Source organism: Montipora capricornis, chromosome 4 (genome assembly GCF_036669925.1).
Source record: "Montipora capricornis isolate CH-2021 chromosome 4, ASM3666992v2, whole genome shotgun sequence".
Taxonomy (NCBI): Eukaryota; Metazoa; Cnidaria; class Anthozoa; order Scleractinia; family Acroporidae; genus Montipora; species Montipora capricornis.
The window spans coordinates 42,209,222-42,226,352 of record NC_090886.1 but is presented as its reverse complement, the minus strand read 5'-3'; the positions used below and the strand labels follow the sequence as shown (position 1 = coordinate 42,226,352).

Here is a 17,131-nt window from a genome sequence, read left to right as displayed (position 1 = left end):
GTGTATTTATATTAACGTTATTCAGTGATTTTTACCTGCCACAGTTCAGAAGGTGAGCTGTTCCAAAGCACCGAACCGGTATAGCTTAAACTGTTTTCCTAAAAAAAATGGCATCGCCGGAACAGCAGGTTTGTTCACGGAGTCCCTCAGTGAATAATTAGTAACGTCAGATCGATTGATAAATACATCTATTAAATAATCGGGTTCAAGACCATTTAAGGATTTAGAGAGCATAGTGGGTTTTTGCTGCGTACCCAACTTTCTTAATTCAAGGATATAGTAAGAAACAGCAGAGAAACGATCTTTAGTAAAAAGATGATTTTTATTCTGATCAGCAATAACAAATTTGGTTTTGGCCTGTGGTCAAAGCGATCTTCTACTGGCAAATAGGGTGCTTCGTTTTCGAGCTTTGAGTGCTTCGTTTTCGAGTTGGGATTCGGCTTCGTTTTCGACTTAGGGTGCATAGTTCGATTTCGACCTTTCGGTGCTTCGTGCTATGTTCCTCGTTTTCGAGTGCATGGTTTTCCATACTTTCCCTGTACATGTTTACCGGCAGTAAGGCTCATATCTAAATCGTCGGGTATTCTTAAATCCAGAGACTTTTTTCTTTTATCTTAACCGGACGTAATTTCATTTTCCGTTTATTTGTGATAATGCAGGAATCAAAACAACGTGATATCACAGAGCTGATAATAGAACGATTTCCGCTATAGTCGGGTCTAAGACCATTTAAGGATTTAAAGACCATTGTGGTTTTTTGCTGCGTACCCAACTTTCTCAACTCAAGGATATAGTAAGAAACAGCAGAAAAACGATATTTAGTAAAAAGTGATTTTTATTCTGATCAACAGTAACAAATTTGGTCTTTGTCCATGGTCAAAGCTGCTTCGTTTTCGACTTTTTAGTACTTCGTTTTCGAGTTGCAATTCGGCTTCGTTTTCGACTTAGGGTGCTTATTTCGATTCCGACCTTTTGGGTGCTTCGTGCTATGTTCTTCGTTTTCGAGTGCTTGGTTTTCCATACTTCGATTACCCTGTACATGCTTACCGGCAGTAAGGCTCATATCTAAGTTGTCGAGTATTCTTAAAGCCGGAGACTTTTTTTCTTTCATCTTTACCGGGCGAAATTTCATTTTCCGTTTATTTTTGATAATGCAGGAGTCAAAACAACGTGATATCACAGAGCTGATAATAGAACGATTTCCGCTATATATTGAAAACTGCAACTGAACAAATCACTTTCCGCGCCTTCGCCAAGAAAACACGATTCTTCTAAATTGCTGTCTTCTCGTCCTGCTGTGATCTCTGTATTGTTTGAAAGCAGTATTTTAAATTATTTGCAAAAGGTAAGTTAAATAATCCATAGATTATAGAATTGTTCAGGAACAATCAATTCTATCCGCACATCGCTACTTTGAAACAATGCATTTATGGTCAGATTGTTAATTGAGATCAGGTTGGCTGAAAAGATGCAGCTCTTCTGTTTGCTAAGCTTATCAAAAAAAGTCGTGTCACTATATCTTAGAACTCCATTTAAAGATAAAAATGCGAGAGATTTGCTTTTGGCACCATTACAGCTTGTTACGTTTTTTTAAAAGCTTAATTCATGCTAAATCATTTAGATTAGTTCCACACTGTGACAAAAGAACGGAAACTAAGTTTATGTTTCTAGTGCATTGAGGCAAAGAAAGTAATTTGTGAGGCACGGATCATTCCAAGAAAAAAGAGTATTTCCATTTCGTTATTCGTACGTGTTTCTCTTTTCTTTCCTTTTCTCTTACCAGAGTGCACATTTCGTTCTTTGGTCGCGCTGTAATTACTATGCTGTGTCTTTCTGAGTGACTCAGGAACAAAAGGTAAGTAATTTTCAAGTTCGTCCTAATGATTATTGAAACTAGCGCTGTGTACTTGAATACACCGGTTCACCAACGGCTGTGATTAAAATTCAGGACGGATAAACAATGTCCTAGGCCTGCAGGCTTTACAAAACAACCGCAACGCCTGTTTGAATTGAACAAATGTTTCAGGGGCGCTACAGTTAAAGTGCTACTATGATCAAAAAATAATTTCCTTTTTTCTTCAAATTTTCAGTGTGTCTGCTCAACACCTCACTGGCAAAATTTTGAGCATGGATATTTATCCAAAGGCTATTTGCTTTGAGTGTAAATTTTGGATTTCACAGTCCGCCATTTCTCACGTTCCAAACTGACCAATGGGACCTCAGGGGGTTGGATCTAGGGAAAGTGTTGTCATTTACTTACCGTCTTAAAATCCAGTTCACTTACATGCAAAACACCAGTTTAAAAGTCTGAAAGCCCAAAACTCCCTCGTGCACACGCATTGCATTCTTAAACTAATGGGTTTTTAATGTTATTTTCTCCTCGATCCAGCTCTCTCAAATATTTCAAAGTTAGTAATACCGGACCATTAAATAGGAAAATTCTAGCTAAAATAAACTTGTGTCTTTTTGAAATCAAGGCTTAAAAGTTGGGTCACTTATAGTGTTTAGTTAACATAGTTTTGAAATCCAAAGAAAAAGGAGAATTGATTTTTTGGTCATAGTAGCACTTGAAAATTAGCTTAAGTCCTGCTTCGTGAAAAACCTCTTTAGTTTTTATAATAATATTACGTCTTAGACTTAATTTACTTTTAAGTTTTCGTATCTGGCAATTTTGCGTCACCAGTCAAGCGTTATGGCCCAAAGGCAGGAAGTTCCTAACTTGTCATCCTGTTTGATTCCAGAGTTTTTCCCGATTTTGTTAGGTTTTAGGGCGTCCAATCTTCTAATTGAGGTTTAGATAAAGAAACCCGATTTTTGCAGATCTATAAAAATGTTTATTCTCGTCACAGCCGTTATTCTAGAGTTACACGAAATGTGTGCCTTTCCGGCATATTTAGTCTAACACGATAACACGATATACAAACGAGTCAAAATGAAATTATCTCAGACTTTCTTGTTGTTTGAACTTCTTCAAAAACTCCATCGATACATGAATATTTAATTGCCGCTATTCTTTCCTCGTGATAGTTCACAGCTGTCCCGCCTTATCGATACCACTCATTATAATAATTCATTTGGTAGCAAAATCTTTCTTTCCGCTCTTTTCAACTACCTGAAGTCCTCTGTTGCGATGTATTACCAACTACTTAGGGACGACTTTTTTTTGGGGTGGGGGGTGGGGCATTTAAGTCGAAGAAACCAACTAGACGATATGCGTTATTCACAACCAAAGCGTCCACAAATACCTGACTGTAACATGAATAAGTTTAGTCCACATCATGATTGCGTCAACAATGTATTTGGAATGTTCAGATATTCAGTTTGTAGAAGCGATTTTAGGTGATTTTTTAGGGAAAGGGGGGTGGGGGAGTTGCAGTCTCCAATAGACCTCAATGTTTCCGCCCCTTCTCCGTCAAAGAAGCTTCGAACATAAAGTATCATGTTCTTACCCAAACGCAATGCAATTCTACATGTGATGGACTTGTGTTTTACAGTTTGTAATTTTAAAGCTCGAATAGCTGATAAATAAATTCTCTAACTTGCTCAATGAACCGCTGATCCTTGGCGTGCATTTATAAATTATTGTAAGCACCCAGTCAACTGTGATCAAATAAATGAATAGGACATTTTATGACGAGTCCTCTCCCTTAAGTTTTTCTTTGCTAAAGTTGTGATTGTGCTGGGTTTTTAGTGATGAGTGACGTTTAGACCTCTCTGATTAAATGAAACGCGTTTTGTCATACAGCAATTGGTAAGTCAAATGCAAAACAAGGTGGCATGAATGTGTAAAGATTCAAGAAGCAATTTTTCGGAAGGAATATTTAAAGCTCTTGTTCTTTCCAAAGCGTTAGTTCACTATTGTCCCAGCATTCTAGCTCACTCGGTTTTCATTGGCAACGCGATGCTGACCGGAATTTTGCAACTGCCGAACTCGATATGAGTTATTTCAACTTTTTTTGTTTGATGATTAAGCAAGTAAAGCAGAACTGTATTACTCAGTGGTTGACTTAGTAAAAAAGGAGGGTGTGATTCGGAGTTATTAGTAAACTGCAGTCATCCATAATTCAAATATGTAGATATTGGCCTGTTGTAATTGCATCCCGGAAAAGGGAATTTTCCCTCTTTCACTATTCAGTGCTCTGTGGTTCCATTAATACGCCCGTTTCTACAGTCAACCTTACTCAACCATTGAAGCTGTTCAAACCAAAGCCAATTCCGTTATTGATAGAAACTAAAGCAGAAGTAAGTTTTATTTATGTTGCTTAAATTAATCTCTGTTACCCTCAAATAACCTAATTGCAAATTCGTCCATGTTAGTTCTTACAGGAAGTTAAAACTTCCAGTCAAGTCTTTAAAAAGCTTGTTGCTTATAGAAACATCTTTCCACCTTCTAAAATGAGACTTCAGAAAAAAAAAACAATGTGAATGGTGTCGAAGGGCACAGTTCGGCTGTAACCCGGCTTCCGGTACCCATGCGTGTTTTAACCCCTTCACTTGGATACGGTAATACTGCAGGTCATCCCTTACGCTATCTAAAAGCGAAGGTTGGCTCAACCTCGACAATGAGACCACCTCACGTGGTCTAAACATATAGGTGAAATTAGTACAAGGATATCTACAGCTATAGGCGCCCTTAAACGTATAAGACCATTAATTTCAGAACAAGGCACTGCCCTCCAAATCTATCAAGAGTTCATCTTACCCCACTTTGATTATTGTAGCTCAGTTTGTGGCAATTGCAACTGAACTTTAAGTGATGAACTGCACAAGCTTCAAAATAGAGCTGCCAGGGCAATTACTAGGTCCAATTATGACACAAATTGCCATTTTCCTTTTGAATCTGGTTAATTGGGATCATACACGCCGGCAATAGACTAAAGCCATATTGATGTTTAAAATGACCAAAGGTCTCTCCCCAGCGTGCCTCAGACTGAGAGACTGTGTGTCTATTAAGAAAAACATTGCAGTTAAAAAAAAACTGAATTGCGCCTCTTTACAAGTAAGAAATATAAGAAATGATATAAAACTACTACTATTATAAAATTACAAAGCGACTACTCTCAGAAATTACTTAAATGCTTCCCTCGCACTCTTAACTATGAATGAATTTGCAAATCTATTTGTCTTTACAAGAGGCGTGGCAAACCTCCTCTGCCTTCTCAGCTCATATGAGATAGTACCTGAGGGAGGCAGGAGGCTGGTAATCTTACTCCGTGGATCATTAACAATAGACTTAAAAAGGTGTTCTGTTAACTTTTCCTGGTGGGCCCTGATGGACTCAAGCCCTGCTAACTGAAGGGCGTCCGAGTAGTGCACCCTGGGAAAAATGCATGATAGGGCCCTCCTTTGCACTCTTTCGAGCTCGACTTGTAGATACTTTGGTAAACTGTAATGGAAAACAGGACAAGCGTAATCTAGTGAAGACCTGATACATGCGCAAAAATATGTTACAAGATCTGAAGTAGGAACGTGCGCACGCTTAAGTTGAATAAGAAAGTACAGTTTCTTAGACGCTTTTTTAACAAGTTCTTCTATATGGTCGTTCCACGTTAGCGTATCATTGATTGTCAAGCCGAGTAGCTTTGTGCTCTGTATGGTTTTGATAGGAGTTCCGTCTATGCAAACCCTAGGGAGTTGCGGGGAGTCACGACTGAAGGATATAACTAACTCTTTAGTCTTCTCGCCATTAAGCTGGAACAAATTTTCCTTGGACCAATCGTAGATTGCATCTACTGCTTCTTGTGACTTGCTCTGTTGGCCTTTAGGTATGTTCTCTGATACCGTAGTATCATCAACATATTTCCACATGTTGAAGATGCTTGGAACAGTCAAGTCATTAATCATCAAGAGAAACAGCCAGGGAACCAACTTTGTCCCCTGTGGCACTCCAGACGGCACTGTGCTCCACTCTGAAAGGCAGTCCTTCCCAAGTTTGACTCTTTGAGATCTTCCTGACAGGAAGTCAATCACCCACTTGATTACACTATTAGGAATATTGACCCGCTTCAATTTGTTGACCAAACTCTTGTGGTCTATGAGGTCAAAGGCCTTTCGATAATCTAGACACTAATTGTGCGCGCAAAGGTTCTTGGGGTTAAATCCAACATGGCTGCGTCGAGTTCTCAAATGTTTTGCTCAAATTGTGGGGCTGAAGCTGCTCTAAGGGCAAACTTTTGTACCAGATGTGGTCAAGGTAACAGAGTTAAAATGAAGAAATAAATTTATGAATAAATATTTAACTGTCATGGTTTTTAGAAGTACTATTTGACATGTTGCAACTTTGAAACACAAGCTGTGTCCGTAATTGGAGAATGGGTATTTTTCAGCGTTTTTACTCAAGACGGTTTAGGCTACACTTTTTTGTAATATTTTTGTAGTCTCTTCATTAGTTTTTTGCAGCTACTTAATTCGAGTCATGATGCTTTTTGGGTTTATTGATATTTATTAAATTCTCAACCTGGGATAATGCAATTCTCGTACTCTGATTGGTTCACTCAATCTCGGTTATCAGCTCATATACCTTGGTTTGACCTTATATGGTAAATGATTGATCTAAGTGTTGCCAAGCTAAAAGATTTTCCGCCGGAAAGCGAAATTTCTCTCTGAAGAAAGCAAGAACAATATTTTTATGGACAGCTGGGTTAAATTCCGACGTTTAGAAGTACGCGAAAAGGTAAGAAATGTTTCTGTGACGAGCCTGCGTCTGTCTGACCACAAGGTGTTACACGACATCGCATCAGTTGTCATCAAGTTTTTTCGATTCGTCTCGGATTTGCGTGCTTTTTGCGTTCGTATTACGAACTTTCTAAACTTTAGCAGTTTAAGGAATTTAATAAAACAATTGTTCCATACGCGCTTGTTGGATATGAGACTGGTTATAGCAAATTCGGCGCTACGCGCCTCGTTGGCTATTTACCATCTCATATCCAACGCGCGCTCATGGAATAATTGTTAATTAACCTTCAACGCTGGGGAATACTGTGGAAAAGTATTCAAGATCTTGTGTTGGAATGTAGTTGTTTTCTTGATTAAATACACGTACTACCTGCGGATTGATAAAGCGGGATCCCGCACTCTTGAAACTTCCAAATAACTTGAACTAAACGTTGTTTTCATTGGTATCGTTAAAGGGTAAGGTTCTGCAAATTTTTGACCTGAGATTGTTTCAATCTAAGTATTGTCTTTTTAATAAAAAATGTTAGTCAAGAGCAAAGCCATGTAGTAACAGCTACACATTCTTTTCAAAGTAATTCTGTATTTTTCAACAGGCCTGAGAGATAATAATAGTGATGATTCAGATTCAGACTTAGACTGCAACTTTGATGAAGAAGCAATGATAACTTATTATTTCAACCGTGGGTTTGAGTACAATAAAATTCTTCTTTTTCTTGCCAAGTATCACAACCATCACATTAGTTACAGTACGTTACTGAGACGGCTAAGACAGTATGGAGTCTCTAGACAGAAGCAACCATCAGAAGAAGTACTTAAGGAAGTTAGAAAACGTATTAAAGATATTATTGATGGACCTGGGTCAATGGGAGGGTATCGGACGGTGTGGCATACACTGGAATTAGAGGGATTCAGAGTCCCAAGAATAGTGGTATAAGAAATCATTAGAGAGCTTGATCCTGAAGTAACAGAGTTGCGTAAGTCACGTTGTTTAAAAAGGAGGCAGTACCATAATCCAGGTCCCAACTATGCCTGGCATGTAGATGGATATGACAAGCTCAAGCCCTGGGGATTTCCAATTGATGGTTTTAGTAGACATATTATGTGGTTGGAAGTGGCACGTTCAAATAATCTACCCGAGTACCCAGCAATGTATTATTTAGAGGCAGTCAAGGACCTCGGAGGTTGCCCTGTTGAAGTTGTAACCAACTTGGGAACTGAAAATGGTTTACTGGCATCTATACAGAGCTATTTTCGACAAAACCCTGATGCCCATCGCTATGTCTCTTCACCACGTAATCAACGGATTGAGGGTTGGTGGTCATTCTATTCCAAGAACCGATCATCATGATGGAGAAATTTTTCTCAAGATTTGGAAGCAGAAGGCAAAATTGACATGACTTCTGACATGAATAAGAAATTTTTGTGGTATTGCTTCTCTGGCATGCTCCAAGCAGATTACAATGCTGTCAAGGAACACTGGTGCCATGGTGAATCTTTTGTCAAGTGTGGAACCCAGTGAAATTGAGTGTGTGTCGCAACAAATCATTGTCAAGCAAGACTCTGATGAATATCAAGAATATTTTGAGTATGTTTGTGAAGGTCTCAATATTGAAGCTGCCACTACCTGGAAAGAATCTTTTCAGCAATACGAAAAGTTGACACATATTGCTGAAAATGGATTTTAAATTTGTGCACCAATCCAAGGAAAGTAAACATTGTTTGACTACATTAGACCTCTTAATAAATTGGATCAATTGTCAACAATCTTTACACATGTATTTCAAAGATGAGTTGATATTGGTTGTGAATGTTGTATGAGAGAATGTACCTTCCCGATGTTCTTGATTTGGAGTTTTTATACTGATGATGACATACAAATTACTGTATAACATAACTTGAGAAGAGTTAGTATACAGTGGAAACTAGCCTAAGTGCTAGAGCGATGCCCTTTATGAGAATAGCCCTTAAAAAGAAATTGATACATGGAAAAAGCTGATGATGTACATGGTTTAGAATTAAAATTTTAACTTTTTTTCATTTAACTCCAAGTCCTCTAAGCAAAGAATCTTTCTTCAATATATAACTGTCATTTATTCTTAATTCAAATCAATGGTAACAATTTTTATAAATTTTACAACTTAACATCCAGCAGTTACATTACGAAATGCTGTTGTCAACCACGTAAAGCTCACTCGTATTGTGTTATTTAACTATACAGTCAACATTTATTAATGAAAACAGGAACCAAACTGATTGATGCAATTGTACTACACATGCATCTGCAGGTGAGTTACTTCAGTGTCAAAGCACTAATTGACAGAACAAAACACAGCCCCTTCTCTCCTCAACTCTAACATGATAAAAACAGTCACATTAATGGTAAGGTGGCATCTCAAATACATCACTTTTTATGCAGTGTACAAATGTGGTAAAACAAAACCTTCTATGTAAAGAAATGCCATAAGTAAAAGTAAAAACATGGTCTAAGCCAGCGTCATCTTCAAGGGCACATAACACTACAAGTATGGCCAATGTTACTCTCAGCTTTCCACTCATCGTCTCCCAAAAGCCTGACCCTTACAATATGCCATTAGGAAGATGCGTGCGAACTCTTCAGCCTTTTCCATATGATTGACTGGAAATGTCACAGTTTTCCCATAGGCAGAGACTACAGGGTCTCTTTTTGCCGTGAGTTTTTTGTTTTGCCGTGACCTTTTTGGTTTTGCCGTGCGGAATTTGATATTGCCGTGACACTTTTAGTTTTGCCGTGAGGTATTTGTTATTGCCGTGACAGTTGTGGGCCACCGTACCTCTCCAAATGGAAGTCACCTTCCAAATGGAATTCATTAATCCTCGGTGAGCCTAGGGGATCGACAGAGACTGTCTTCTCACCATGTCTGTCGATTCAGGTCGATTCCATTTTAACATGTATTAAAGTCTTCGTGTTGGTGAGTGAAAGGCGGTGTACAATTAATTGCACCAATGTGTATTTGTTCAGAATCTTTTGCTTCACCATCGAAGAAGGCCATTTATTTAATTCTTCAGTTTCTTGCTTCTAAATGCAGCGGAAGGTGCTCAAACACTTTTAGTATAAAAGCCACAAACAGCAATGGCGGCGTACAAACTAGCAAACAGGAAGTCACAGCTGTCTTTAGAAGCTGTGTTGTGATTATCCATCCTGATTGGCTAATTTGATCGAACTTCCGGTTACGCAGGAGTGACAAATTTGCATAAATATTCTCACCAAAACTCGTGGATATATCCACGAGTAAAAATGGTATTGGAACAGCAAGTTTGTTCACGGTGTCCCTCGGTGAATAATTAGTAACGTCAGATCGATTGATAATACATCACTTAAATACTCGGGTGTAAGACCATTTAAGGATTTAAAGATCATAGTGGTTTTCTACTGCGTACCCAACTTTCTCAACTCAATGATATAGTAAGAAACAGCAGAAAAACGATCTTTAGTGAAAAGTTGATTTTTATTCTGATTAACAATAACAAATTTGGTTTTTGCCTCTGGTCAAAGCGATCTTCTAATGGCAAATTGGGTGCTTCGTTTTCGACTTAGGATGCTTCATTTTCGAGTTTTGAGTGCTTCATTTTCGGAGACCTTTATTCTTTTATCTTTACTGGGCGTAATTTCATTCTCAGTTTATTTGTGATAATGCAGGAGTCAAAACAACGTGACATCACAGAGCTGATAATAGAACGATTTCCGCAATCATTCAAAACTGCAACTGAATAAATCAGTTTCCGCGCCTTCGCCAAGTAAACAGGATCCTTTCAAGCTGCTGTCTTCTCGTCCTGCTGTAATCTCTGTATTGTTTAAACACAGTCTTTAAATTATTTACAAAAGGTAGGTTCAGTGCTCCATAAATTATAGAACAGTTTAGGAAAGATCAATTCTATCCGAACATCGCTACTTTCAAACAATGTATTTATGGTCAGATTGTTAATCGAGATCAGGTTGGCTCAAAACATGCTCTTCTGTTTGCTAAGCTTATAAAAAAGAGTCGTGTCACTATATTTTAGAACTCGACGATCAAAGATCAACAATGCGTGCGTTTTGCTTTTGACATCATTACAGCTTGTTATAGTTTTTGAGTTTTTGTTATAGAATTTGATTCATGCTCAATCTTTTAGATTAGTGTTAGACATTAACATAGGAACGAAAACTAGGTGTATGTTTCTAGTACATTGAGGCAAAGAAAGTAATTTGTGAGGCATGCATCATTCCAAGAAAAAAGAGTATTTCCATTTCGTTATTCGTGTTTTTTTCTTTTTTTTCCTTTTCTTTTGTCAGACTGCAGATTTCGTTCTTTGGTCGCGCTCTAATTACTATGCCGTGTCTTTCTGAGTGACTCACGAACTAAGGTCAGTAATTTTCAAGTTCGTCCTAGTTATCTTAAGATACTGAAACTACCGCTGTGTGTTTGACTATACCGGTTCGCCAACGGCTGTGATTAAAATTCAGGACGAATGAACAATATCCTAGGCCTGCAGACTTTTCAAAACAACCGTAATGTCTGTTTGAATTGAACAAAAGTTAGTTTCAGGCGCGCCACAGTTTAAGTGCTACTACCATGATCAAAAAATAATTTCCTTTTTGCTTCAGATTTTCAGTGTGTTTGCTCAACACCTCACTGGCAAAATTTTGAGCTTGGACATAAATCCGAAGGCTGCTTACTTTGAGTGTAAATTCTGGATTTCACGGTCCGCCAATACTCACGTTCAAAACTGACCGAAGGGACCTTAGATCATAGTAGTTGGATCCAGGGAAAATGACGTCATTTATTCACCAACTTAAAATGCAGTTCATTTGGTAGGCAAAACACTAGTTTAAAAGTCTGAGAGCCCGAAACTCCCATGCTGCATATTAATTAAGCCTCGTACACACGCATTGCATTCTTAAACTCACGAGTCTTTGACGTTATTTTCTCCTCGATCCAGCTTTCTCAGATATTTCAAAGTTAGTAATGGCTCTAATCTACAGGTTCATACATTTAAGCCATAAGTTGAACCGTTCGGTCTGTCTCTGATAATGAGCTTATCGAGGGAAAAATAAGCAAGTGTACCTTGTGCTTTAGCTTGTTTGAGCTGAGGCAGTTGTGCCCTTCCTTTCTTCATTGTCTCCTCGGCTAGGTCTTCAAAGATGTTTAGACCTTCGGGTTTGATTCTCCTTGCCTTCTTTGGGCTTTATAACGAGTAAACTTGCAAACGACCGTTCGCGGTTTTGGAGTTCGTAGTTACTAAAACATGGAACAACCTAAAACCCCCTAAACCACCTTGAACCACCTAAAAAAAATCTACAACCACTCAAAAAGAATCGAATACCATCTTCAACAAGCCATAATTGTCTAAAATAAGCGAGACGACAATATGCGGTTGTCATTTAGCCAACAAATCCTGATGGAATAATAGTGGCATAAAGGTAAGCGATTTTCCGAAATTGTTCAAAACAAAACCGGATGAGAATGGCGATTTACCCTGCATTCCATCCTGTAAACCGCGTAAAAATCGTGAGAAAGGGCCTGGAAACGGAACGAACCTCATGCATTTCCCGAATTCTGGGAAATGGCGGTGCCACTTTATTTCTCCGAATTCGGGAATGTTTTTGAGGATCGTTCCGTTTCCACGCCTTTTCTCACGATTTTAGCGCGGCTTACAGGATGGAATGTAGGGTAAAACGCCATTCTCATCCGGTTGGTTTTGAAGAAATTCGGAAAATCGCTTACCTTTATGCCACGATCATTCCATCCAGAATTTTTGGCTAAATTGTCTTCTCGCTTATTTTAGACAATTATGGCTTGTTCAAGATGGTATTCGATTCTTTGTGAGTAGTTGTAGATGTTTTTGATGTGGTTATAGGAGGTTCTTGGTGGTTTTAGGTCGTTCCATGTTTTAGTAACTACGTTTTGGAGTTCCATCATTCCTCCTAGCACGACCTGTGCAATGAGCACGTTAAATTTCTGGATCAGATTCAAAATCGAGTTTAGCGACGAGGAAATTCTTAACTTTCGCTTCCGTTTCATCCCATTCCAGTAATCCTCCGAAGCGCAGATTGTTTCGTCTCCCTTGATTTTATAAGTAGACGGTCTTCTCGATGTGTTTCTTCTAATGATTTATAATGGTAACAACAGAGTCCATAAAGGACTTTATCATACTATGATCATACTCTTGGGCGGAAGACTCCACCGGATTCACTAGATCACGAACTTCAAAATCTTCGTTTTCTGGAGGTGGCGTGTTGGCTTTCTTTTGGGTTTTTCGTTTGCCAGGCATCTTGTTAGTCAGAATGAAGTAATACTATTAAAGTTTAGACGAAAACCAGCGCAAACAACGAGACCAAATCAGCGTAAACAGGAGCGGGTCAAAAACACAACCGCTATCTTTCCCGACTCAGTCCAGTGATGAATGGTGTCGAAAGGAACAGCTCGGCTGTAACCCGGCTTCCGGTACCCATGCGTGTTTTAATCCCTTCACCTGGACACAGTAATACTGAAGGTCCTCCCTTGCACGATCTTGACAGCGAAGGTTGGCTCAACCTCAACAATGAGACCACCTCTCATGGTATAAACATATAGGTGAAATTTGTATGATGATATCTACAGCTATACGCGCCCTTAAACGTATAAGACCATTCATCTCAGAGCAAGGCACTGCCCTCCAAATCTATCAATCGTTCTTCTTACCCCACCGTAATTATTGTAGCTCCGTTTGAGGCAATTACAATACAACATTCTTTATTTAACGAAGGTAACGTAATGAACCCAATGAGATATCTAACTTACGGCAATTGCAACTGAACTTTAAGTGATGAACTCCAAAAGCTTCAAAACAGAGCTGCCAGGGCAATTACCAAGTCCAATTATTACAAAGAGTTAAGTGCCAGTTTCCTTTTAAGTCTGGTTAATTGGGATAATCTAATGTTAAGAGCCATGTCGATGTTTAAAATAATCAAAGGTCTCTCCCCAGCGTACCTCCAAAATTGTTATGCCCGCAGTACACAATATAACTTAAGAGACTCTGAGGCTAAACTTGAGTTGCCTATGCCACGCACAAATTATTGGAAGTGTGCTTTTTGTTATAGCGGGGCACTGTTATGGATACGTTTGTTCGTCGGCTTAAGGAAATTTGATTCCTTAGGATATTTTAAATGGGAAACTGACCAACTTTATAGCAGCTGTCGGTCGGACTCCCACGTGACAATCAAGTAAAACAGTCTAGTTGTAATGAAACGTCTCATTGTGATATATACTGAAGATTTTACCGTATATAAATAAAGGATGTAATATTTATATGTATAGAAAACGTATGAACACGAGTGCATTTCATGACTTATGGGCACGGGTGAAAGTTGAAAGTTCTCCGGCGAGTGCAATTTGAGGACTTTCCGATCACGAGTGACCATCAGACACAAAATGTAGGAGCAAGTTCATACAAATTTTTATCGCTTTGTTGCCATAGCAACTTCCGTATCGCACTCTGAAACCTCTCTTGCTCTTTAACCTATTTATGCATTCGTCATCAAGAAAAAAGACACCCAATATTCTGTTGAGTAAATAATGAGGATGAGCTGATGTATAAAGTGTGGGACCCAGATGCCATCTCTTGGGGAATCACCACTCTGGGTCTCGTGCTTTTTGTTATAGCGGAGCACTGTTATGGATACATTTGCTCGTCGGCTTACGGAAATTAGATTCCCTAGGATATTTCAAATGGGAAATTGACCAACTTTATAGCAGCTGTCGGTCGGGCTCCCACATGACAATGTTGTAAAAAAGTCTAGTGGTAACAAAACTTTTCACTGTAATATATAATGAAGATTTTACCGTGTATAAATAATGTAATATATCATATCATATCATATCATTTCATATATCTTTATTTACCCTCGGATTTTTAGAGTAGCTTGGTGTAGCTAATATCTCTGAGCATTTAGCCTCCCAATCACGATACATTACAGAAGACAGACCACAACACTGGGAACCTACATGCCCTACTCTTTGCGACAAGAGTGCAGGCTCTTTTGTATATGTATAGGAAATTGTATGAACACGAATGCATTTCTTGACTTTCGTGACCACCGCGCACCGGTGGCTCAGTTGGTTGAGCACCGGGCTGTCACGCGGGAAGTCGTGAGTTCAACTCCGGCCGGACCAACACTCAGGGTCTTTAAGTAACTGAAGAGAAAGTGCTGCCTTTGTAACTACATCTGCAAACGGTTAGACTTTCAAGTCTTCTCGGATAAGGACGATAAGCCAGAGGTCCCGTCTCACAGCCCTTGTTCATTAGCTCTGTGGGACGTTAAAGACCGCACACACTATTCGAAAAGAGTAAGGCATGGAGTTCCTGGTGTTGTGGCCTGACCTTTCCAGCATGTGGTCGACTTCGCAGGATTAGCTTGAAGGGCTTCTGTGTGAATGAGACCACAATCGTGTGTAACAGCCAGAAGTCAGGCTACTTAGCCAAGTGCTGGAGCCTCACTCAAACTCAAAAACTCAAACTTATGGACACGTGTGAAAGTTGAACGTTCTCCGGCGAGTGCAATTTGAGGACTTTCCGATCACGAGTGACCATCAAACACAAAATGCAGAAGCAAGTTCAAACAAGTTTTTATTTATCGCATACTCAAAAAAATCTCTCAACCGCTTTGTTGCCATAGCATGTTCCGTATTGCACTCTGAATCCCGTTTCCCCCTTTAACCCAGGGATGGCACTAGGACTTTTCAATCTGGGTCCTGGGACCCGCATGTTCGGCCAAATTGGGGTCCCAAGCATTTTTTGGGGGTCCCAAAATCTTGGTGACCCTCTGCGAGAAAAAGAGTATGTTTTAAATTATGAGAAAAAGAGAGTAACCAACTTGGAATTAATATTGACGCATATGCATAGGACCGGCCGACAAAGGCTTTTTCTAGAGCCGTTACATTCATTCCTGGACAAGAACTCTGTTAATGAAAGAGCACCCTTTCCAAGGGTTTACGCATCACTGGTTTTCTCCCTTAGGAGCAACGAACAGTGACGTCTTTTGCTATATATTTGTATTCAGTAACTTGCAGAGTACATTCCTCTGAAGAAGACCGCAGAAGGCGGTCGAAAATTTAGTTTTAACCTTTTTAGATGTTTTAAACCCCATTTCTTAGAACTTCAATTATGAGCACAGATTGCTCCAACAGTTTTACAAACAACAGAATATACAGACAAATCAAAGCAAGTTGTGTGAGTTATTTAAGTCAGTGCCTTGCGTCCTGGGACGCAAGGCACATCGATGCATTTTTTGAATTTTATTTGCGTAAAAATGCACGATTTCTGCGTTAACGCGATCCCTGCTTTAACCTATTTATGCTTCCGTCATTAACAAAAAAGAAACCTAATATTCTGTTGAGTAAATAATGAGTATGTACTCGGCGGATCACCACTCTGGGTCGCCGGGCTTCTCGCAATCGGCATACAAAAGTAAAAAGAATTATGTAAAATAATAAGAGATTTTATGACCATTCGAAAACTCGATGATAGAATTTCGTTTACAATTATGTGGTTGGTTACCTGACTTTTAAATGAAAGTGAGGTTGGAGTTGACCTTGTCATGATACGGACTTCCCTGCTTTTCTTATGTTAATGATGTTCTCTTGCTAATAAGTTGGAATTTACCTAAGAAAAGCAGTGAGGTTTCTATACAAAAGAAGGTCAACTCTAACCTCACTTTCATTGATAGGCCTGGTAACTATGCTAAGCACACAACTGTAAAATGCTCTATTCCGCCACTTTTAATTTTAAAACAAACAGCTTTCGCTCCCCGCTGAAATTTTCCAAGGCTAAGGGCCGAAAGAAGTTCTCATATTCGGCTTAAAGCTATTATGGGGAGAATAAGAGAAGACAAATTGGAAGGAAGAAAATTTACGGAGTTAAAATTCCCCATGGAAAAATTCTACAGTGGTTTGAAAACTTAAAAAAAATAGGACTGAGTGGTAAGATACGTAATGAACACCAATGGGCAGTTTTCAGTACCGTCGGTTTCACCTTTACGAGAGAATGACTAGGTAACACAGAATGCACGATATTCCATAACCTTTTATTACTTTAAAACGCAGATTAAACATCAAGCGTTTTTACTTTTCTTTCCTTCCAGCTTCATCCTTGAATTGACATTGGATCATCTCACCGAAAAAGTTTTAATTGACATTTAGTTATTAAAGAATGGTAGATGGGAAGTTAGAAGCTGTAGAACAGCGAATGCTAGAGGTTGCCATTGCGATAAGTGTAGGAGACAGGCACCGTGAAGGAAGGGCTTATTTTCATCTCGGCGGTGCTTACCTCAACCTACCTGATTATCAACAGGCCATAAAACATTATGCACAAGCATTACGTATTTTCATAGAAATAGGCTGCAGGGCTGAGGAGGGAGCAGTCTATGGGAACCTGGGCATTGCCTATTTCAGTCTAGGTGATT

The 17,131-nt window shown here is 39.1% G+C and overlaps 1 protein-coding gene, 1 long non-coding RNA gene and 1 pseudogene across 3 annotated transcripts in view; all 3 read left to right on the top strand.

Moving 5' to 3' along the window:
• Positions 1-17,131, top strand: part of LOC138047001 (tetratricopeptide repeat protein 28-like) — a 95,229-nt gene that overhangs the window by 72,722 nt on the left and 5,376 nt on the right. The window lies entirely within an intron of this gene.
• LOC138047004 (uncharacterized) lies at positions 990-17,017 on the top strand. The gene is made up of 3 exons (XR_011131764.1): positions 990-1,345; positions 1,784-1,855; positions 16,811-17,017. It is a non-coding gene; the product is annotated as an uncharacterized lncRNA (long non-coding RNA).
• Positions 6,106-8,973, top strand: LOC138044947 (uncharacterized; annotated as a pseudogene).